General features: G+C 46.4%; 1 protein-coding gene and 1 non-coding gene across 7 annotated transcripts in view; both read left to right on the top strand.

Annotated features, from left to right (window-relative positions):
- CADM1 (cell adhesion molecule 1) overlaps positions 1–23,358 on the top strand; it is a 424,919-nt gene that overhangs the window by 55,707 nt on the left and 345,854 nt on the right. The gene's annotated exons all lie outside the window — the stretch shown is intronic.
- TRNAQ-UUG (transfer RNA glutamine (anticodon UUG)) lies at positions 3,360–3,444 on the top strand. Its single transcript has one exon. It is a non-coding gene; the product is annotated as a tRNA-Gln (tRNA).

Raw genomic sequence — 23,358 nt, forward strand, 5'->3', positions numbered from 1 at the left:
TAGAGGCTTGTTTCCACCAACCTGCTCGATCAGAATCTGTGTGTTAACAAGATCTCCAGGGGGTGTGTAAACCTTAAAGTTGGGGAGCATTGATCCAGGACTGTTTTACACTGGCTAAGGGAACCAGATTATTTAGCCAGACCTCAGAATCCTCATGATTTCATTCTGTCTGGAACCCCTCTAAGTTTTGGTAATTACATCTCTCCTCTGGCTCGCACCCTGGGACCCGCCAGCCTCATGGAGATTGAGATGAATATGACTGCATACATAGCTCCACTGTGTAGAGAAGCCTTCACTCTCAGCAGCTCAAAGGAGGCAAAGCTGGGAACGATGTTGGTAAACGTTGGGCAGTTGGTTTTCGCAAAAGGAGGGACAGAAGGAGAGAGGATGGTTTGGTTCATGGTGTTAACCCAGCCCCAAGCACTCGTGGTTCATGGGGAGAGACTGGCTGTGCTACCAGTGGGACATAAATGCCAAGAAGGGAGTGAAGGGATAGAGTTAGAGCCAACTCTGTGGGTTGGGTGGTCCTGGGGGTGTTACTTATAATCCTGGAACTTGGAAGTATTGGGATGATGTTGGCCTCAGAGTATTGATGAGAGCTGGAGGGAGAGGCCACAGTGATCCAGGCTATAGCATATGGCTGAGGCTTTCCGCAGAAAAGAAACCGAAGTCCAAAGCCCTGGGTCAAATCGTCACGATGGAAGACACACGATGGAAGACATTCTACCCGTGATAGAATGAACAATGGAGGGCAGTGAATAAGATCAGGGATCAGGGGAAGGTATAAAAGCATAGGCTACACATAATGAGAAGGAAATAGTAGCCAATTAAAAGAAAACAACCCTTAAAATAAAAATAAAACAACCTTCAGCCCCAGCTTCTGTGGCTGAAGGTCGTGTGATGGCTGGACACAGGATGTGACCACAGAGGGAAGAGCTGCTAATGAAGGGGGTTAGCCTTCCAAGCAGCTTTTCACCCAACACTTGCTCTTTTCCTGCCTAAACTCATGGAAGATGTAAAACCCCTTCTTCAACAGCTGGGAGAGACTTCCAAAGACATTTTGCAGACGTGCTTTGGTGCAGAAGGCATTCGTGGAACAGGCTTACGTTGGAAGAGAATTGCACCTCCTGAAATTCCTGCATTTGCATGAATATGCATGGTAGGAAATAGAAGCAGAAATAGCTTAAGGAGGAGAATGCAGGGAGACATCTGTATACTCTGGAGCGAACAGTTGGAGGCCAACCACAATTCCGTGGTTGGCTTATCAGCTTTGCTACAAGGAAGGGACGGGTCCAGATTCCACTGACAGGAGAGGCCGAAGGAGAAGAACCTGTGGCCAGTGCTGATCCAGCAGGACCAGAGAAGAGGGCTCTGAGAGGACCAGGACAAAATGTCTAAGGGCATGTGGCACAGGAATGAAACACAGTTCCACTGGTATACCAGGTAGAGCAGTTTATAAATAGACCATATTGCTCGTTCTACGCAGTAAGTCCTGACCTGACTGTCCTTGGTGCTACTCTTACAACGTTTAAGAGTAAAGAACCCCCTTTGGGTATTAACAGCGGTGGATTTGATCTCAGATCTCGGAGAGACGGTCAGGGAGGCAGCCCCCCTCAGAGATAGTGGATATTTGGCCAGCCCCTTTTCTTCTCTCGCGATCCTGCCCAAGTCTCCAGGCTTTCTCCCCCCACCCCCAGCCCCATCTTTTCTCCTCTTGGCCTTCTTCTAACCCTCCTGGCTATAAAATAAAACCAGAATTTATATTTTCTTATTTATTACAGGGTATTTTATGTTTCTTGGTCTTGGTTTAGAAAATGCACAAGTGAAATTACTTTATTTATCTGCACATTTAAATAGACTAAATTCACTTGATTTTTTATGTTAGCTGTATCGACCCTTCCCACCCTTTGCCCTAAAAGATGGCACCTGCTATGCCAAAATGGCATCTACCCAGGTCTGCAACTAACACAGCATTTGTAAAGTGTTTACAGAGACCAGTGTTGTAGATGCCTCTGAGTTTGCTCAGTAATCCCAGCCCTTCAAAGGGTAATGTGAAACCTCTTATCTAACACAATGAGCTGAGGATAGGGCCAGGACATAAAGACAGACAAGTCAGGTAGCGATTAGACGGTGTCCACTGATTCTGGGGATATCTCTGCTTGAAGGTCACAAAATTCCTACTTGCTCATCTCTTAAATCATCTGCTTCTGTCTGCAGGTGGTGACAGAGACTCCAAAAAAAAGCTAAAATAGTCATCTTTCAAGGTTAACAAGGAGCTGCTTAGAAGCCCCAGCATGACTGTCAATAGCCAATCAAAGAGAGATGTCAGTCGGCTCCCCCGAGGAATGGTTTCAGTTAATGCGGTGTTAGGCTGGGGAGGCCACATATGGAGAAGAACCAGCTGCTTGCCTTCCTATGTGGGGGCCCAAAGCTGAAGGCAAAGGGGACGGGCTTTGCCATTCCCCCAAGCGGAACAGACCAGAATGGTCCCGGTGGGTCGTCTGCAACCAGGGAAAACTTGCTACAATCTGGGGCTCATTCAGTGAAATCCATTGTCCTCTCCCCATGAGAAAGGTTCTCAATTAAATTTCTCCTGAGGTCCTTTTCCTCCCCTAGTGATCTGTTTCTTGCAAGACTTCTTTTTTTCTTTTTTCTCAGATACCACAAGGTTGACTCACATGAATGGTACAATTCCAGTTTGGGATCAGATTTATGCAATGCCCTTTGCCGAACATAAACCTCAGTTTCCTTATTTGTAAAATGAAGGAGCAGGCAAATACAGAAGGGCAACACAGTATCTCATTCCTGCAAGAATACTGTCAGGAGTTTTTCTTTAAAGGGAGTTATTGAGACTAATGAAAATTAAAAGAGCTTTCCTCCAGACTCCTCCATAATCCTCCCCCTGCATGCTCAGTGCAAGAGACAGGGAAGGGCGAGCCACAACTCTGGGCAGATGACGCCAGAGTAAGAGACAGCAGAGAGAGAGCACTTATCAACTCTTTTTAACTTCCGCCTTCTCCACCAAGGAGACTAACTCCTGTTCGGGAAGGGCAGCGTGAACTCAAGTAGAGTTCAGATGGATAGACGGATAGTAAACAGGTGCCCGTGGACGAGTTCAAATCTGAACAAATTGCCTCCAGGACAGGTGGGACTGGGGCAGTACAGTCTGTAATCTTGGATAAAGAGCGAGGCAGAAGAGGTGCCAAGTGAGCGCAGATAAGCATGTTCATCCCAAATTTCAGAGAGAGGTCAGAGCTGCATTCTGGAAACCATAACTGCTGAACTTCATATCACCACCCACCCCTTGCCCCACCCTCCCCACATTCTAGATCCCACTATTAAAGAGAACATTGGGGAGTGCCTGGGTGGCTCAGTCGGTTGGGCGTCTGACTTTGGCTTAGGTCATGATCTCACGGTCCGTGGGTTCGAGCCCCACTTCGGGCTCTGGGCTGATGGCTCGGAGCCTGGAGCCTGCTTCAGATTCTGTGTCTCCTTCTCTCTCTGCCCCTCCCCCACTTGTGCTCTGTCTCTCTCTGTCTCTCAAAAATAGATAAATGTAAAAAAAAATTTTAATAATAAAAAAAGAGAACATTGGGAGCATTTATAAGGAAAACAGAAATCATCAGAAACTCACCTGGGTCCATTAACACAAAGTAATTCCAGCTATAGCTGCTGTTCCAATACAATGTCAACTTGGGAAAAAAAAAAAAGCAGGATATTTTTGAAAGCATCTTTTAACAAAGATCGTGTTTAAATATCATTTATTTACTCATTCATTTGTTGATAAACCTCTACTAGAATGTAAGCTTCATGTAGACAAGGATTCTTGCAGGGAGGGGATTTGCTCCTTTGTCTACTGCTATCCTTAGAACAATGTTTGGCACATGGAAGGTGCTCGATAAATATTCTTGAATAGATCCATCTATGTGCATAATAAAAGGCTGGAAGGATACATAGCAGAAGTTAACCAAGATTATCTCTGGGTGGTTAGATGTTGGAGGCCTCTAATTTTATTTATTCACTTATTTATTTTTGAGAGATAGAGTGCAAGCAGGGGAAGGGTAGAGAGAGAGGGAGAAAGAGATTCCTAAGCAGTCTCCACACCCAGCATAGAACCCAATGCAGGGCCCTGAGCCGAAGTCGAGAGTCCTCACAATTAACCAACTGAGCTACCCAGGCTTTCCAATTTTATTTTTAATACTAGGGTTTTTTTCTCTATTTTCTAACATGATCCTAGGTTACTTTTATAATCACAAAAATTAAAAATGCTATCCTCTTTGAAAGAGTTGCTTGTGATAAATTAGCCTTATTCTTTTTGGAAGTATTACCAGACTGGTAGGCCAGGGGAATTTGGATTTCCGTAGTGTTTCCCAAAGCCCCTCATGTTATCCTTTGACTCAGATGGAGGGTCGTGGGCTCAGTGGTGGCTGAAGTAGGTGGATTTAAACCCAAATAGTGTTGACTCAAAGATCAGAGCCAATTCCGAGGCAAGTCTCCAGTGGTGTGATACAGGGATCTGTCTCATTCAGCATGTTCTTCAGAAGCTTGGAGGGAGGCCTTCCTACTTAAGTTGTAGACACCAGATAGCTGGGAAAACTAACTGATACGTTGGAGGACAGCCTTCAGATTTAAAAAGATCTCAACAGTCTTTAACCATGAGCCAAAACCCGCAAAGCTAAACTTGATAGGTCCTATGCTCAGCTTCCAAAAATAGCAATAGCCCAGATTCTGAAGGGGAAAAACCTGCTTAAGGATGGTTGTGTGAGAAACAACCCAAAGCAATTTAGCCAGCCTCCAGCTTGTGATGAGTCAACAGAGTGATGTGGTTGCTCAGAGAGTGAATGCAACCTTGGGTCACATGAGTGGAGTTCTTATGTCTAGATCGAATGTTGATTCCAGATTTAGCACTCTGAGATCTGTGACAGCATTTTCCAAAGCGTCTTCTGGAAGATTCTGCATGTTAAACGGGAGCTTGGTGGTCATATGTATTTGGGAATCACTTTATACTGGGTTCACCCTCTCGAGACGCACAGTCCGTGTCAGCATATGATAGGTGCAGGGAAGTGTTGTAGTAATAGGCCTTCCTAAAGTATTTTACCAGGAAATGTCTTGTGTTTTGTTTTTGTGTGATGCCCGTTAACAGTGAGAGTATGCTTCAGGAAAGGCTGATCTACCATCAACTACTCTTGGCACGAACTGTATCTGTATATCTTTGTCCCCAGAAAATAACCCAGGGCGGGGCACACAATAGGTATGCAGTGCATTCCTGTCGAATGAATGAAAAGGAGCATACCAGATACTACAGTAGCCAAACTCTTCAAATCACATCTTGTAAAAGGTGCACAGGCACCTGGCACATGTCCAAAGGAGAGCTCACAGGCTGGTGGATTTGAAACCTCGGTTCTCTACAGGAGGCTTTGCCTGGAAACAACAAGAGTTGGCCAGAACAAAGCTCAGGTAGGAGGAAGATGGGCTAGACTGAGCCTGGCTGGGATCTGAAAGTGAAAGAGATCTGTCAGGAGACAGTCGGTTCATCACAAGTAAGTAGCCAAGTCCCAGAATCAAGCCCTGGTAGGGAAGTACCGCTAAGAGTCTCAGGGTCCCGGCGTACAATTCTGGGTAAGAGATGCTAGCAAGATCATTTGGTGCAGTGATTCTCAACTCTGATTGCACTTATTAAACCCCTGCCTCGCTATGGTTGTTTTTTTAAATACCAATATTTATCCTGGTTCTCTTCCTGGACCAAATAGATCAGAATTTCTGGGGGTTGGCCTTGGTACAGGACAGGAACTAGGATGAGGTAATCAAGAGTCCTGGGACACAAAATGTGAGCAGAGATGACTCTCAGGGTCATGCAAGTGGTGGTGGACCCCCGTGTGTGATACTTTCTTACACTTTACATCCTAGGAGCCTGGCTTGCTTCATCCAGGTGTTTATCCTGGGTAGTGGTGCTCTGTAAATTTCCCCCATGTGTTTCCAAGAGGTGGCCAGTTTGTATAACCACCAATATACTCCAATACATTCGATTCACAGGCTTGGAAGCAAGGAAACAGAGGTCATGAAGCAAGTTAATGTCAATGGCAGAGCCAGAAAGCACCAGCAGAGTCTGGCAGCAGGCAAGGGGCCAAGGACAAGCACTTGGCATCAAATACTGGAGACTCATCCATAGGGTCTGGGGTTTGGCTCCAGTCCTAGGAAGGCTTTGTGAGGGAAGACAAGGTCCCAGTCCATGGTATTGGGTCCCGGGAAGGAAGCTGAAGCAGAAATCTAGGCGTTAGAGAAGAAACACGACCCCAGTCACAGGAGCTGGACCAGAGGGCTGAGTCTGTCCCTGTAAGCAGTCACGACCTAGTGATGGGGCTTTGAGGGCAGCATAGGAGCCACAGCGTGTAGTTCAGGGGCCCTCTGAGTGTTTTCCTGCAGTCCCAGTGCCTGAGAAGAGCTGAGCCAGCAGGGTATAGTTCCACAAGACAGTGGGAAATATGATCATTTGAGTGGAAGTCGTTGGGAAAAGGAACCAGATGTATTCCAAGAGATCTCAGAAGGGATGACCCAGAGCAACAGGAGAAATTACAGTTTTGCCCCGATATTAGGCATTTCTATCAATTGGATATTTCTGATAACCAAAAAAGCAGTGCATGTAATCTGACTGGAAGTATTGAGAAATGTATAAAGAGAGTGGTCTCCACGGGGGAGGGCCCACTTTGTGTTAAATGAGTGCTGTTGCCTTTCTTTTTCTTTTTCTTTTTTTAATGTTTGTTTATTTTTGAGAGAGAGAGAAAGTAAGTGGGGGAGGGGCAGAGAGATAGAGGGAGAGAGAGAATCCCAAGCAGGCTGCTCTCTGTCTGCACAGAGCCCGATGTGGGGCTCGAACCTATGGAATGTGAGATGGTGACCTGAGCCAAAATCGAGAGTCTGATGCTCAACCGACTGAGCCACCCAGGTGTCCCATTGCTGCTGCCTTTCACCTCAAAACTATCAAATCTCTTGCCTTTATTTTTGTCTTACCTCAAAGAGCTCTGCTTGGCTTCTCCAGGATGCTCTATGCATCCAGGCACACAAGATGGCAAGGAAGACCACAGCGGCATCTACGTAGGATTAAATTATGTAAGACTGAGATTTGAATACATTGTCCAGTCTATTCATAGATAATTTTCAAGTTTAAATTAGATAACTTCTCCCCTCACAGTCATCTTCCTTGGCTTCCTCTCTTCTGTTTCTCTTCCTCTCCCTGTTTACACTGACCCAGATCGTATCTAATCCAATAAGCCAACACTTGTGCTATGCTTTCCGGGAGCCGGGCACGGCACTAGGCGCAGGGCCTCACCTCAGGAGCATGTGGCAGAGAGAAGGTTGGGCCCACGGAGTCAGGGATGAGGGGGCTTGAAGAAAGCCTTGGAGAGACTCCCTGAGGCTGCAAACCCTCACTCTCATCCAGTTCAGCCCAGTGTGCAGAATGAAGATGTGGAATCCTCTAAATGCATTTCCTACAGCTCACTCTAACCCCCTCAGAGCCAAAGTCAAGACGGGAGGAATCCCAGGAGTTCCAGAATGTACCCACAGGGCTCCCTCGACACAGGGCAAAAGAGATGGTTCTCGAGCCAAGGAAGCCAGGCGGCTGGTGCCTGGGCAGACAGTATGGGAAATGCTAAGCCAAGAGGAAAGATGACCTCTGTCCGTGCTCTTGCACTGAGCCTAAAACGCTCTTGATGCCCTCCCTGTCTCCCCACGCCTGACTCCCACCCCAGAGCCTCTTCCCTTGCTTGCAAAGTCTCTTCTTACAGAAAGCATTCTCAACCCACCAGATGAGGTTGGTCATGTCTCCATCAAGTTTTCAAGTTTCCCTGGGAAACATTTACCACAACTGTATCCAGTAACCATGTGTGTCACTGTCTTCTTTCTAGACTGTAAGGTCCTTGGGAATAAGGATTTAGAATGAATGCTGTAAGACAGGAAAAAGAGAAAGGAAAAGAAAACAAACAAACAAACAAACAAAACAGCAACAGCTAGCTGGAAGCAGGCAAAATGAGGCACCTAAGCTGGAGGTATGCCTGGAACAAATAGGAAACCAGGAGGGCAAAACCTGGGGCCAGGCATATCAAGTGAAGAAGGAGGAAGAGTTACCATGTCAGGACTATGAAGACAAGGCTGGCAAATGCTGGATTTCAACCGTGTCCCTTGGAGGGAAGGTTTGGTACTCCCCTCCTGGGCACGGGGAGGGATTTAGAGAGGAGAATCCCACCGGGCACCCTTGCTTCCAGCATAAGCAAGATAACCTTCCCATGGCAGAACCAACCATCCAATATAAATTAGGCTGCACATGGGTTTATGGGACATCTGTCCTCAGACCACAGGGATTTGAGATCCCTACTTAGCAAGGCTGCCGTGTCTCGCCTACAGCTGCCCTGGCCTTCTGTTGAATTTTTTTTCAACTATAGCTAAAAGGACTCCATCAACCCCTCTCTCTGCACCCTGGCTATCTGATGCCCTGATTACCCCTTGATTACCCAACTGAGACCTCTTGGAGGAAACTAAAAGATGGAAGAAGGATGGTGTGTCCCAAGGGGAAGGCAGAGTCATATCTTAGAACACAGCTGGACACGGACTGATTAACTGCATTTGGACAGGAAAGACAGCAGGGGTTCTGAGATCTAGGATTAGGCTCATCTGCTCAGGTGGGGCAACACTGTGGGGGGTACTGAACGGCCAATCCAGTAGGGGGAACACAGAATTTGATAGATACAGTAAAAGACCACATGAAAGTAAAACAAAAAGTTAGCTTTGGGGAATCCATGGGAAATATTGTGTGTCACCTGCTGGGTGGATGGGCACAGACATGCACATAGGAAAGAAGTCAAATACAGGCAGCACTCAGAAGTCCCAGGAGGCAGGAAGCCACCTCCGGGGAGGTCTGTTGGCAGGTACCAAGGTCAAAGGGCAAGGCACAGTTCTCAGGGGGACAGGAAGACTTAAGCAAGGCCAGGACACCTAAGCAAGGACTATCCTCAACCTCTGAGGGCCTGAGTACCAGCAAAATAACCAAGGCCAGGGACCTAGGGGCAGAGGTGTATGTCAGACTATCCACTTGTCAGAAGGAGTCACAAGATTAGGGACAACAAGCAAGCAGCCAGGGTGACAAGAGCGAATCAACATTCAGATGACAGCAGCTTGAATTCTTCCAGCCCGAAGTCAGAATTGATCTCGGGGCCTGGGTAGAGCCGAGCCCGCCAATCTGGCAGCCAAGTGCATTGGGCTCAGGGAGGGGACGGGTGTGAAGTGTGGGCACAGGTAATGCCCGCCAGACAGAACACAAGTGATGCCCGGTTCTGCCCCACTGTTTCTGGGCTGCCTTCTTGCTCGCAGGTTCAGGAAGGGTGAGGAATGACCTGACACGGGCCTGCGAGAGCAGCTACAGATTCTTGCCAGGAGTCGGAGAGGGAGAAGCATGGGAATGTGGAGCTGTCAGAGTATCCGGATGCCCTTAGAGGGTGAGGGGGGCCTCATCAACAGCGAGAAGAGGTATCACTGGACCCAGAACAGGACCGTGTGTTCTTCCTCTGCAGCCAGAATATGGCTTCTCCATGAAGACCGAGAAAGCATTTCTCACTATCTGCAATAGTTCCAGATATCGTTTTCTTATTTTTCTTTTCTGTGTTATTTCTTTAGCTTCTCTCTTCCTCGTTGGAAGACAGCAAGGGTTTTTCCTGTCTTGTTCTCCTCTGTAACCCCGGGGTCTGGAACACGTAGGCTCAACCAGTACTGAACGAATGAACGAATGAATGGGTGTGTGTGGGAAGGAATCAGTGCAGCGACCCACGGATCTGCAGTCATAGTGCAGTTTCTTTCTTTCATGAAAGAAAACCCTGTTCCATGTCTCCCAGAGATCCTGGGCCCCAGCAAGCCTGATGGATCAGGAATGCTCATCCCTGCGAAGGACCCCCTCCCTACTCCTATTAAGCGAGGGCTGCCTCCTTCCTGGCAGGTTGCAGTTTGGACCGGCCAGGTATGTTTGTGACGACCTACAGAAGCTGGGGACAGAAGCCCTGACTCACCGGGAAGAACTGCCTTGTTGTGCATCCCCGTGGCCAGTCAACGTGTGGCTTGTACCAGCACGTGGAGTCCTGAGCGAGAGGCCCAGGAGCAGCTCATCATCCAGGCCACTCTGGGCTGAGGGGGGCGGTGGCCACTTGACGTGTGATGTTTCAGGAAAAGCAAAAATAAAAACAAAAAGCAGCAACGATGACAGAACAGAAAATCTGGGTTAGTGATGGAAATTCACTGATTTCCCCGTGGGTATAAATTACAGGTGCAGCAGGCGCAATGACGGGCACTTAGAGATGCGACTGTGGACGCTCGGCCCTAGCCGCGCTTCACCTTCTGCCTGAGCCTCTCCCGTGGGCCAGGCGCTGCAGCAGGTGCTGAGGAGCAAGGTGGGAACTGTGCTTGGAGACACAGATAGGAAAAAGGCAAACACTAAGAACTGTCACTGGGAAAATACGGGTTCCTAGAAGGAGCACCTCTCTCAGACTTGTGGAGGGGGGCAAGGTCATGGCAGGCTTCCCAGAAGAAATGACCTCCAGGTTCAGACCTAAATCAGAAAAGGATCCAGCCGGCACCGGGAGAAAGCCCAGGGGAAGGAACAGAGGGGTGTGCTCGATGCCCTGAATGAAGAGGAAGCAGTTGCCTCCTGGGAGCGATGGGGATGCAGGCTGGGTGGAGCGTTCAGGAGAGAGGAGGGAGGGATGTAAGTGAGCAGAGGCCAGATTGGGAAGGATCCCATCCATTAGCTTTGGAACCTTAGATTTTTCATTTTGTCAGTAGTAGAGTGGGAAGGTGGGCAGGTGGATGGAAAATGCCAATTGCAGGGTTGTAAGAAGGGGAGTGTATTCTGGAAAAATCTCTCTTTCACCACTGGCTTTTCTCTTTTTTCTTAATGTTTTATTTATTTTTGAGAGAGAGAGAGAGAGAGAGCATGAGCAGGGGAGGGGCGGAGATCAAGGGAGACAGAGGACCCAAAGCAGGGTCGACGCTGACAGCAGCGAGATTCACGAACCATGAGATCATGACCTGAGCCGAAGTTGGACGCTCAACTGACTGAGCCACCCAGGTGCCCCTCGCTACTGGCTCTTCTTAGGAAACCTCCCTGCTAATGTTTTAGGAGGAGGTGTTTTCCATTTTCACCAAGTTGTTTCTAAAGCCTCCCATTCAGGGACACGGTTTCTCACCTCTGCACCTCTTGGCACAGCGCCTAGCACATAACAGATACTCTTGAGGAGCATGGTAAGATTTAAGCGGCAGAGGGGACGTGTTCACTGCTATCCTGTCCTTACTGCAGAGAAATGGGAAGCAGGGGCATGCATATGGGCAAACGGGGGGAAGCAGTGAAAGCCAAGGGGCTGTCCCAGCCTGTGACAGAGACTGCTGTATCTACTCATCAAGTCGCAATTCCTTTCACCCCTAGGCACATTTCCCAGACTCCCTGAGAGGGAGGTATCACCAGAGGAATGACTTCGAAACACAGACGTGTAGGCTGAAGAGAGGTTCTGTACTTACAGGTCTGGCCCATAGGTCTTCTCCCCCATAATCCCTGACCTCCGTTCCCTTCTTCCAGTTGAGTGAGGACAAGTGTGAAAATCTAAAGATGGGTGGACCACAAGATGGACGGAAGCTTAGTCCCCCATGGTCACGTAGAAAGCCGCTGGGCTAGGAACAGCTTCACTGAAGTATAGTGTGAGTCATAAGCCTCTGTTTGGTGACCCTCTGACATCTGGGGGGTTTTCTATTATAGCGGCAAGTCTTACTTATCCAAGCTAATACATAGCCTACTTAGTGCTACCATCACCAAAGCCATTCCACAGGATCCCGAGAAGAGGCTCAGTGTACACCAGACTGAGTCTCATTTCGGATGACAAAAAGGCAGCACGAGGCAGAAAATGTCCATTTCTCTCTGTGAACAAAGTTTTCCAACTGGCGGAATGCAGCCCTACCACTTAAGAGAGTCTAAATGCCTCTTCTGGAACATTTGGACTGCTTGTTCTGATGCCCAGTTTATGGAATTAAAAATAAAATCTCCAATTGGAATGAGCAACTGACTCATTTAATGCTGTGTTCCTCCTGCACATAAATGTTGACATGTTCACATGGCTGTGAAGATGACATTGTTCAGTAAAAAGCACCTGGACATGAAGTAACACAAAATATAATACATGGTCAACGAGTTCTATATGGTGGGGAAAACTTGCCTGGTTATTACTAACACGAGGAGTTACTCCTTTACTACTCCATCCCCACCTCCCAAAAATGTCAGGAAGCATAAAACTCCCGCCAGTGCCTCACATTAACTCAGCACAAAAAGCAGAGACAGACTAAAGCTATGGTCTATAAAAAGATAATGTTCTTGGGGTTATAGGTAGTTTCACAGAAAATTCAGAGGATGAATACACAAATCGTTCAGTATTGCATGGACCTATGTAGTAGCTATTATAAACAGCAATAGCTAGGGCTATAGAAATACAGTTAATGGGGATTCTGTACTCAGAGGAAAAAACTTTAAGAAATCCCTGCCAGAGAAACGGAGAATTTTTTTTTTTTTTTTTTTTTTTACAATTAGTATAAAAGAAAGAAACCATTCAAAATTTCCATAGACTGGTGAACTGTCTGTAGTAGCAGGGGGCATAGTCAAAGATGCAGAACCAAGAAGATGAAAACAGAATTCAAGCAGGAAGAGAAACTGTTTGGCCAAAGAGAGCCACATTAAGTGTGATGTGTTGTTTGAGGTGCGTCTGTAGTTAAATCCACCAGATACTCTTCAAGCTAGATACCTGAACCAAGAGGCCCTGACTAAAACTTGCGATCAAGTTTTGTGGAATTCTAGTTTTGTGCTCGAGCAACAAATGTGGTTTCGGCCGTAAGGTCAGTGGGTGTTTCCCAGGCAAAGCTGTCTCTCGGTTCTCCGTCCCCCCGCCTCGTTCTCCTTTCTTTCCCCAACTGCAACTCTCATCCCTCTTTCCTCCCCATCCTCCTCTCGAGCACAAGTCCTTGGCTCTCCTGATCTAGAGCATCGCGAGGCTTCCAGTCTGTTCCCACATGGAGTATGTCTCTGCCTACCTGCCCAGACTGAACAGGAACACCTTTCTGCTATGAAGGATCCTGACCTTCTGCTGCAAATGATACCTATCTATGATGTCCCCTCCTCTCTGTTGAGCCCTCAGCAACTACCAGCACACGTCTGCCTCAAAGGGTCCTTTGTGAATACCAGCGGTTCAGCCGAGCCCCCAGTGGCACTAAGGGAATTTGGCTTCTATCCTAAGAGAAAGAGCTGAGGGGGTTGGGGCGGGGGGGGCAAGAGAAAACAGCAGGGAGAAGACCCAGAGACAGAGAGTTGAGGGAAGGGGCCCTTGCAGCAGAACCTTCTAGAAGAAGCCACCTGAAATGAGCTGCCTATCTGAGCAGAGAGAAACCCTCCCTCTGGGTTGATAATGCACTGGCCGTCCCTCAGAAGGAGAATGACTTCAACACTCTTTCCCAGGTTTCAAAGCATCCCTTCCACTAATTATTATGGAAACGTGTCTTTAATTGGTAAGCGGCAACAGCTTCTTAATATTTGCTCTATTGCTAGCTAGAAAAACAGCTCTGAGGAGAAAATCCAGTTGTGTCCAAGGTGATTGGGGTGGTGGGTAGGCAAGGTTGAAAGGGGCTGATGGTAACTCTCGGAGCCTTAACAAAGCAGACAAAACAAGATGTTAGGAACAGAACTGGCAGGAAGGTCATTACCACCACCAGTATGAAAAAAGTACTTTTCAAATTTCACCCCTTTTCCCTGTGGTACCTCCACCCTTCCCACTCCTAAAAACTAAGTCTCCTAAGTGAGATAAGCCAAATACTATGTGATTCCATTTACATAAAATATGTAGAATAAGCAAATTCATACAGACAGAAAGTAGATTCGAGGTTATATCGGGGGCTGGCGGTGATTACTTAATGGTTATAGAGTTTCTGTTTGGGGTGATGAAATATTTTGAAAATGGATGGGGGTGACGGATTGTACATCGTGAATGTAATTAATGCCCCTGAAGCGTGCACATAAATGGTTAAAATGACACATTTTATGTTATCTATATTTTACCACAATTTTAAAAATTAATGATGTAATATACCTAAACCCATCGAATTGTACACTTCAAATGGATGAAGTCTATGGGGTGGTGAATTATATATCAACAAAGCCGTTTCAAGAAAAAAAATCAACAGCTAGGTCTACTAATAATGCTAACCTGCTTGCAGAATCAAGCCCGTTCTAGCTTCTTCCATTCTCATTCACTGAAAACCTCTTATTTGCCAGGTAATCTTCTAGGCATCCATGGACAGAATCGACATGGTAGGAATTGTTTAAGTAGCTTATATCTTCTCCTTCCAGCCATCTGATGACTTTGGCGCTGGGTGTCCCTTTATGTTATGACTCAGGTTCCTGTTCCCTAACGCCAACCACAGAGCCATATGCTTCCAGCTGTCTCTGTGAGTTTCAGCTCCCTAGAAGCACCTTATTCTGTTACGGAGGTCTCTGTTTTCATCTCCACCCTGAGTTCCTAGCCCACCAGCCTCATCAATCTCCTGTTGTTCTAGAAGGCTCTGCTTTCTGATTTGTACAACTAGGTTCCTCTCTAACCACACAAGGTCAGTGATTCTGACTTAAACTCCATCCCATTTTCTGGGGCCCTGATACTCTGTAGAGAGACCTTACTGATGCTCACTGGCAATCTGTCTGAACTTCTAAACACACCCACCCCAATTCACTTTTGCCGCATTCTTTTCCCTCCTGGTGGGTAGCTTCATAACTTTTCCACAGATGTCTGGTGTTGACCTCATGTCCGCACTGCAATTGAAAAGACCATTATTCAGGAATTCTCGCAAGTGGGTCAGCTCCCCCATCGCATGTTCTAAAGGAGTAGGTCCTGGTACCATCTCATCTCCTTCATCCCATTCTGAGTAATGAGCCATGGCCACAGAATCTCGGGGTATGACAGTTCTATCCAATGCCATATCTGAAACACAAACATAGTCCCAGCAAAGCCAGAACAGCTACAAACAAACGCGGATAGAGTGGTAGTTCTCTATCCTTGCTCACATTGGAGTCACCTGGAGCTTTAAAAAAAAAAAATACAGATTCTGAGGAATTCTCCGGAAGAGTGCCTTCAGACTTCATCTGCACCATCAGCTCTCCTGGCCCACACTGCTGATTTTGAATTTGCCATTCTCCACAATCACACGAGCCTTATGTACTGACTCCTAGACAGTTATCTCCACAGATCCTGACTTAAATGGTCTGGGATGGGATCCAGATATGGAAGATTTTTAAAATGACTAGGATAATTCTAATGCATATCCAGGGTTAAGAGCTACAGATCTAAGGAGACCAGACACTATAGGATATATTCATTCCTTCCTTCAACAAGTATTTGCTGAGCACCTATTATGTGCCAGCCATAGAGTCCAAGATGCAGTGAACTAATCAGCAAAGTGTCTTGTTCTCAAGGGAGTTTCCAATGGTTGGCGGGGAATAAGAAAGAAAACAAAGAAGTATAATTGTATGACTAGAGATACAGAGCAACTATAAAATTTGTGAAGTGGATTTTTAGCATACGTACACAGGTCTCAGGAACCCTGGTTGTAGGTTTTCAGAGCATATGAACAGATTACTAGCATCAGGGGAGTGGAGATCAATCAGGATCTCACTAGTCTTCAGAGTTAGGCATGAAGTAGGGAAGTACCCGTTTCGAGAGAGTCAGAAACTCTTCCCCTGTCTCTTGCTGAGCTTTAAATCATTCATAAAACCAGGGTGGTAGTTGAAAGACACAGTAACTCTGTTTTCATGGCGGAAAGAGCCAGGGACGGAGATCTCCTTGGTACAGGGCTTTTAAAAGCAAAACAGGATAAACAGGTTTGATGGCAGCCTGTGGGAGGCAGGGGGATTGAGCCTTCTACCTCCTTCTTTCTACAATTGACATTTTCTTTTTCTCTCACTTCCAGCTGTTAAGAAGGAAACAGTGTGGAGGGGACAGGTTTTCTCAGCTCATTCTCTCTGCCCTGAACTCAGCGGGGCTCTGATTGGAGATCCCTGGAGAATCAAAGCTCACCAGATCCTATGAGTCCTTACTGGGATCCATACGCTTCATATGTCTGGTGGAAGCAATGCAAAAACAAAGCGGCAGTTAGTTGGTCCACTGTCAAACATGGGACCCGTGTCCGGCACCGCCATTGCTGCTTAGAGGAAGTCCTGTTCTCTGGGACTTCTGACACTCTGGTGGGGGACTCGGACAATATGGTGCTAAACGAATGGAACACAGTATATTCAGGAAAGTGGGCAGAAAGCTAAGTAGGGTAGTACCTTACGTGGTGTTTTCGAGGAAGGTGTTTCTAGGAAATGACATCTGAGAAGAAGCCTGAATGGAATCAAAGAATAGACTCTAAATTCCTAACGAATAGGAAGCCTCCCACCAATATAGGGGCACTTCATTTTATCCATCCAATTGAAAAAAAAAATCTGCCCTCTCCTGAGCAGCCCTGATGGAACTCTCTTCCCTAGAAATGGCCCTCCAGTGGTTCTGGGATGAGTCACCTCGAGCTACAATCTTGCTCCATGCCTCCATCAGTAAATGTCTTCATTTAAACCATGTCTGTGGTCCATAACTCCTGCTGCTGAGTTCAGCGTTCCTTATAAACTTGTAATTCCCCAAACTGAGGCCCTCCAAAACCTCCAGCCAGCTCTTACTCATGTTCAGATATGAAGCTGGAGACCCCTTCCTGCATGCTTAGTCTCATCATAGGTCCTATATTATCTAGGGGTGGGGGGTGGCTGCCTAAAGGTGATCACAGACACCAAGCCATCAACCTTGAAACTTACCACAAGCCCTATTGGCTAGAAATAGGAGGACAGTGGGGCCTCCTGAGACCACCTCCTTTTCCCAGAGCCCAGGCAGATGAGGCCACGGTCTCTTCTGCTCCCCAAGGAGTGGTTATTGGGAAGTTCTTCCATGGACTTAACTTCATCCAATCTCTTTTATTCTTACATCACCTCTTCTACTGCCTTTATGAGCCAGACAGGGAAGGGGCAGGTCTCACCCAGCCCAAATTTCCGCCCCCCCACCCCCAAACCTCTGTTCTTCTGTTGGTGAGGAATAGACCTGAGCATGTGCTGGGGGGAGAAGAGGAGGGTGGATGCAAGCCCTTCCAGCCACTCTTCCTGCAGTGATGGAGTTCAGGGCCGGTGGGCATGTCACAGCCAGAAGGATGATGTAGACAAATTGGATAAAACTCAGGAAAGAGCAACACACCAAAAAAAAAAAAAAAAAAAAAAAAGAAAAAAAAAAAAGAAAGAAAAGAAAAAAAAAGATGATGAAGAGGCTGGAGGGATTGAATGATGAGGAGAGATTAAAAGAACTAAATATGGACAGACCAGCTAAACGCCGATTAAAAGCAGCGATCAGAACTGTCTGCGGGTATCTGAACGCCAGCAGGGAAGAGGGGCCACACTAGCAGGTGTGGGGTCAGGCAGGGGGGAAGTGAGGTGGACTGAGAATAAATGAAGGGAAAGTGTGAATGCAAACTGCTGGGTGGTGAAAGAGTCTCTATTAAGGGAAGAGGCGGGGAGTGGGAAAGATAGAAGGGTAGTGGGCATTCAACATACAAGTCTCCCTTTAAACTTCTAGATATATCCAGTGGTGTCCAGCAAACCCTGGGGGGACAGAGGGCACACCCCAGGAGACCCTAGGTGTGTCCCAAGGCTGTGTCTTCATCTAACATCTAAAGCGATAATGACGAGCCCCCTCAGGCTTGGATCCAGGTTGGTCAGAGGCCATGAAGAGCAATACCATCAGTCAGAGCCCTGGGACAACACAAAGATCAGACCATGTGACTGTCCAGCTGACACTGACCTTTTAAGCCCCTTTTTGTTTTAAAAGTAAAATCCTGAACCAGAAATATTCCCCCTTCTGCAGAGAAAGAGGCAGCTGGTCAGCTTGACAGGCGGAAACTGCAGCTTTCTCGTTAATGTGCAATCCTGAAACGGTGATGTATGGCTGGTGATAGATCATGTTGGGTTTCCGGAGAGCAGAGAAGGCTAAAGCCGGAGCCTAATTCATGATGCATGAACGCATTGATCTTCCTGGCTCTGAAAATACAGTGTAATGAACCCCCGCTAACACATCATTTTTATTCCACTGCACCTCGCTAATATCTAATGATTTCACCTTCTACTGTGATCAAACATAATTGTATGGGAGTTTCAACTTTGTTCTTTGATACGGGAACACCGCTGCCCTGCACTGTTTTGCTCTTTACTATTGGGAGAACAAGTCTGAAACTTACATGTCTTAACATCCTATAGATGAGCTATCCTGTGGCCAGTTGAGGAGCCCTGTGTGTTCACATGTGCATACGTGTGCGTGTGTGTGTGGGGGGGTGGTTTAGGTAAGCACGAGAATGTGTTTTATGCATATGTTGAACCAAAAGCTAATTGAAGGTAGGGAAGATATTCAGAAGCAGGTGCATCTGCCCTGGGATGGCTAAACCCTTTCCTACCAACTGGCTCTTGGGAAATGGCAATTGTGTACTTAGAATGGAGATTACCTTGTAAATGTTATTGTTTGCGGAATCCCATCTGCTGATTGAAATCACTATAATAATTTGTTTTGAAGTCCATGAGGCTTCCTGAGGGCCTCCTGCCAGCCTGTCCTTGACAGCATCGTATCCCATGTGCATCTCATGTTTCTTGGACAGACCTTTCATTGTGCTATTCCGGTTTCCATTTTAAAAAGAGGTTTTGGGGGAAAAAATAGTATTAATTTTATAACTCTAGCCATCTGGCTGAAGGTGCATCCTTTTCGATGAAGGAACAGATATTTACAGCCATTCTGTGGATGAGGTGAGCTCTCTGTTGCCAGCACTGTACTTATAGGCAGGGTACCGGGGATGGGGGTGCTTCTGACACTCACTAGATGCATGACCTTGGGTAAGTCATTTGACCAGTTACCTAACCTGGATCCCAGTTTCCTCCCAATAGGAGAAAATTCCCATGTTTTTCCTTATCTAAATGCAGATGGCTGAACCAGATGATTTTCTAATGTCTCTTACAGCTCAAGGGTTTCTGGTCTATGACACCTTAACACCCTCTCTTGCTTCCCTCCCTCCTGAAACCTCCTTTCTTCCTTACACGGGAGAGTCTGCACCCCTTAGAAGCCCTCCCGCAACGTGAGCTGGATGTGAGCAAATCCTAACCTCACAAGTTGGATCAAGACAGGAATCTGCACTTCTGCTGGCTCCTCCTCCCCTCCCCAGTCTTTTTTTAAAAAAGAGGAATGACAAAACAAGAGTGAATTAAGCAAAATGGTTACCCAATTATTTAAATTCTTTAAAGAATCTGTAGCAATATTAAGTTAATGCAAAACTCAGTATTCAAGGTCAAGCTCCCACACAGCTTAATAGGTAAAACTTTGACCCCTGTCGAGGCCTTTGATTTTGGCCTGTGCTCTGTTCCATGGGGAGCTGGTGGAAGGTTAATACATAAAAAGCTAGTATTCCAGAGAAATACAGTCCAGAGCTTGTGATGCGGGTCAGGGTACAGTATCTGACTGCAGTCAATATGCACTTAAATGTTTGGATCATCTAAACCTCCACTTGGCACAAGGGATCTCCAAAGAGACCTTTCTTAGGAGCAGAAAAATTACTATTCCACAGCCGACTCTGGGTCTTCTTGGCCCATTAGTGTTTCAAGGGAGATGCTAGTGAAAGGGGCCAGGGAGGTCCCTCTGGGCTGAATTGGCTGAAAAGTAAATAGTCTGGGGGGTGCACACAAGCCTTGACTCTAATTCCAGCCACCACGGCTGAGAACAGCTTGGCCCGATGCCTAATTATTGTCTCTCACTCACTGCCTCTGCAATGGGGGTCATTATTCAGATGTGTTAACAAGGTGTGTTGAGACCATTGGCTAGAAGGCAAATATCATTGTGTACATTCCCAGGCTTGACAGGGCTAGAAGGGAAAAGCTTTGAACTTCCAGCCACCCATTGTTCTAGCACCAAAACTGTGGGAGAATGGAAAGTGGCATCTATTTATTTTCATCTGTGTTCTCCCAAACCCTATTAATTCCCTGACCAGAATTGGGTTCAAATTCTTTATTTTAGTTTTCAATGAATCACAGACCGCAGCTGGATTAGAGCTAGAATCTTTTTATTACTTTGCCAATTTCTCGAGAGACGTAAGGAATGGAAAGTGGAAAAAGAAGTAGATAGACCCCAAGAAGCTTGGAATTGTGGCAAGACTCAGGGTTGGAGGAGGGGAGCCACGCTGGCTTCCGCTTTGGTGGGGAATTGACAGAACGGCAAGATGGAGACATATTGCACATACTACGTGCAGGGGCCGATATACACGTTTCCAAAATGATATCATGGGAAAGATCTTTGGTTGGCAGTGAAACTTAATTATGGGCAATGTCCTAGATCAGAACAATGTGGGTGGTGGGCGTTTTTGAAGGACTGGGGGTAAACACAAAGGACAGGTTAGAGACAAGATCTGAAATCGTGAGGCAAGCGCTCGGAAAGACATGAGAATGTATTGGTCTTGCTCAGAGACAGAATACTAGAAAAAGCAATTGAAAGAGCTAGAGGGGGCACCTGGGTGGTTCCGTCGGCTGAGCGTCTGATGCTTCGTTTCCGCTCAGGTCACGATCTCACAGTCGACAGATTGACTCTCAACTCTGCATCGGTCTCTGCACTGAGCATGGATCCTGCTTCAGATTCTCTCTCTCCCGCTCCCTCGGCCCCTCCCCTGCTCATGTTCTCTCTCTCAAAATAAATAAATAAATAAATAAATAAATAAATAAATAAATAAATAAATAAATAATAAAAGGAAACAAAAAGAAAAAAAGGGGTGCCTGGTGGCTCAGTCAGTTAAGCATCTGACTTTGGGTCAGGTCAGGATCTCCAGTTTGTGAGTCCGAGCCTTGCATCGGGCTCTGTGCTGACCGCTCAGAGCCTGGATCCTACTTCAGATTCTGTGTCTCCCTCTCTTTCTGCCCCTCTCCCACTCATGCTCTGTCTTGCTTTCTCTCAAAAATAAACATGAAGAAAAAAGAATAAACTCGAAAATCTCCTTGCATGAAAAATTTGTAACTGTGACACCCTTTCCTGAATGGCGTGTGTGTGCTTCTACTTAGAGACTTGGTGAGGTTCCTTACAGGTCTGGAAGTGAATGACAGCGAGCTCTGGTGTATAAATCAGTGAATTCTTGGGGCGCCTGGGTGGCTCAGTCGGTTAAGCGTCCGACTTCAGCCAGGTCACGATCTCGCGGTCTGTGAGTTCGAGCCCCACGTCAGGCCCTGGGCTGATGGCTCAGAGCCTGGAGCCTGCTTCCGATTCTGTGTCTCCCTCTCTCTCTGCCCCTTCCCCGTTCATGCTCTGTCTCTCTCTGTCTCAAAAATAAATAAACGTTAAAAATCAGTGAATTCTTTTGGTAGATTCCTCTTCTCCCGTCCATTCATTATTTGACTTTTTAAGGTACTTTCACTGCATATGAGTATTAAATATGTTTTTAAAACACACTTCAATGTTGACGCAAAACCTGGGCGGAGGGGGGAGGGGTATCAAATACATGTGCAGGGCTCTGAAGGCATGATGTTTCCGCTAAAGAATTTGACCCCAGTAATCTAATTTGCTTTAAATTTGAAATGATCCCTCATTCCCTTATTATAAGGCTCCATGTCGTTGGCTCATAAAGATTACAATTTCTCTTCTTCCAATTGTAATAAATCCAATTCAAGAACGCTCTTGATTTGAAATTCGTCACAACAACACACACAGAGGGCACTGCTCCCCTGACGTGCCTCCTGGGGAGGGCCTACTTGTCTCTTCTGCCCAAGAGGGATGATGATGCATGGCTATAAAGTGAGTCTCTCTCCTTTCCCCTTCCTCTCCCCCACCCTCTAAACCTCAATATAATCTGTGAAAAGAATACTGTGTCTAAATTATAGCTGATTCCTCATTATCCGGCAGTAAAAAGGTTAGGCGAGCCAGAAAGCCAGACTGACTGCAGCTTTACATTTTATCTTTCCGCCTGGGAACAGTTCAGTTTCTCAAATCCATTTGAAAACACTTCAGCTCATTCCATCCAATCTTGGGATTTTAACCTTTTTCTTCCTCTCTTTTCCTTTTCTTTTTTCCCCCCTAAACTGGCAGCTTAGAATTATAACTGACCAGCCTATAGCCTGCGTATCTGTCTATCTGCCTATCGATCAGTCATGGGTCTAGTGTCTTACAACAGAACTTGACTTTTGGATAACATTTGGTATTGATTCTGAGCTAAATTGGATGGCTCTTTGAAGGACTTGGTTGTACTATTGAGGGTTTTTTGAGTGATAAATCATCATAATAATTACAGCACTTGGTATGAACTTAGTAATCATAAGGCCTCTGGCGTCTGAAGATATCATTTTGCCAACCAGTAACTATCCTGATGTAGATGGGAAATTTGAACTCTCAACTACCACAATTTGTTACATTAATTAATATGAACGGAAGGAAGCCAGTCATTGTGGTGGGGCCTGAAGACAGGGAGCAAGTCGCTAAGAAGGCTCTAGAAAAACAGTAGCCGTCACCCAGACCACATGCTTAGGTCTACGGGCATAACCATTATTAACAAAAAAGACCTATCTCAATGACAAACTTCTCTGTCATAAACATTATGACCAGATATAGAAATATGGAGGGAGTAGAAGGATGTGTGCCAGGATGCAGGAAAACAAAGATCCAAAACAATAGTAAATACTAACTAAAATACAGAATCGTAACTAAAATAACAAAGGATGTGTCAGAATACCTACAGTGTGCTGACTGAGGCAAAGGGAAGGAAGAGGAAGAACCAGCTTTAACGTTGTGGGGAGGATTGGGGGAAGGGAGAGGAGAGACGGACCCACCTGAGCGGTTCTCAACATTGGCTCTGCCTCCCCAACATCAGAGGAGCTTTTAATACATTTTCCTTCCCAGAGATGCCAAGTGAGAAGATCCAGGGTGGGGTCCAGGGAAAGCTCCTTCCACCAGTGATGCAAATCAGGATTGAGAACCACCTAACTAGATCAGCTATCTCATGAAGAGAACACTGCCTTGCCCGTCATTGTGTTTCCAGGGGCCGGCTTAGTTCCTGGCTCATAGTAGATGCCCATATGTGTATTTTAATGGCCAAGCAAATGACAGATTGGCAAACGAAATGAATAGTCATTTATTAAGTGTTCACCAGCTGGAGGCTCTGTCCTAGGAGCCTTATCTACAGTATCCCCCATCACTCAGACTGTTCCCAATGAAGGAGTCCTTA

The sequence above is a fragment of the Acinonyx jubatus genome, chromosome D1 (genome assembly GCF_027475565.1).
Source record: "Acinonyx jubatus isolate Ajub_Pintada_27869175 chromosome D1, VMU_Ajub_asm_v1.0, whole genome shotgun sequence".
NCBI classification, from domain to species: domain Eukaryota; kingdom Metazoa; phylum Chordata; class Mammalia; order Carnivora; family Felidae; genus Acinonyx; species Acinonyx jubatus.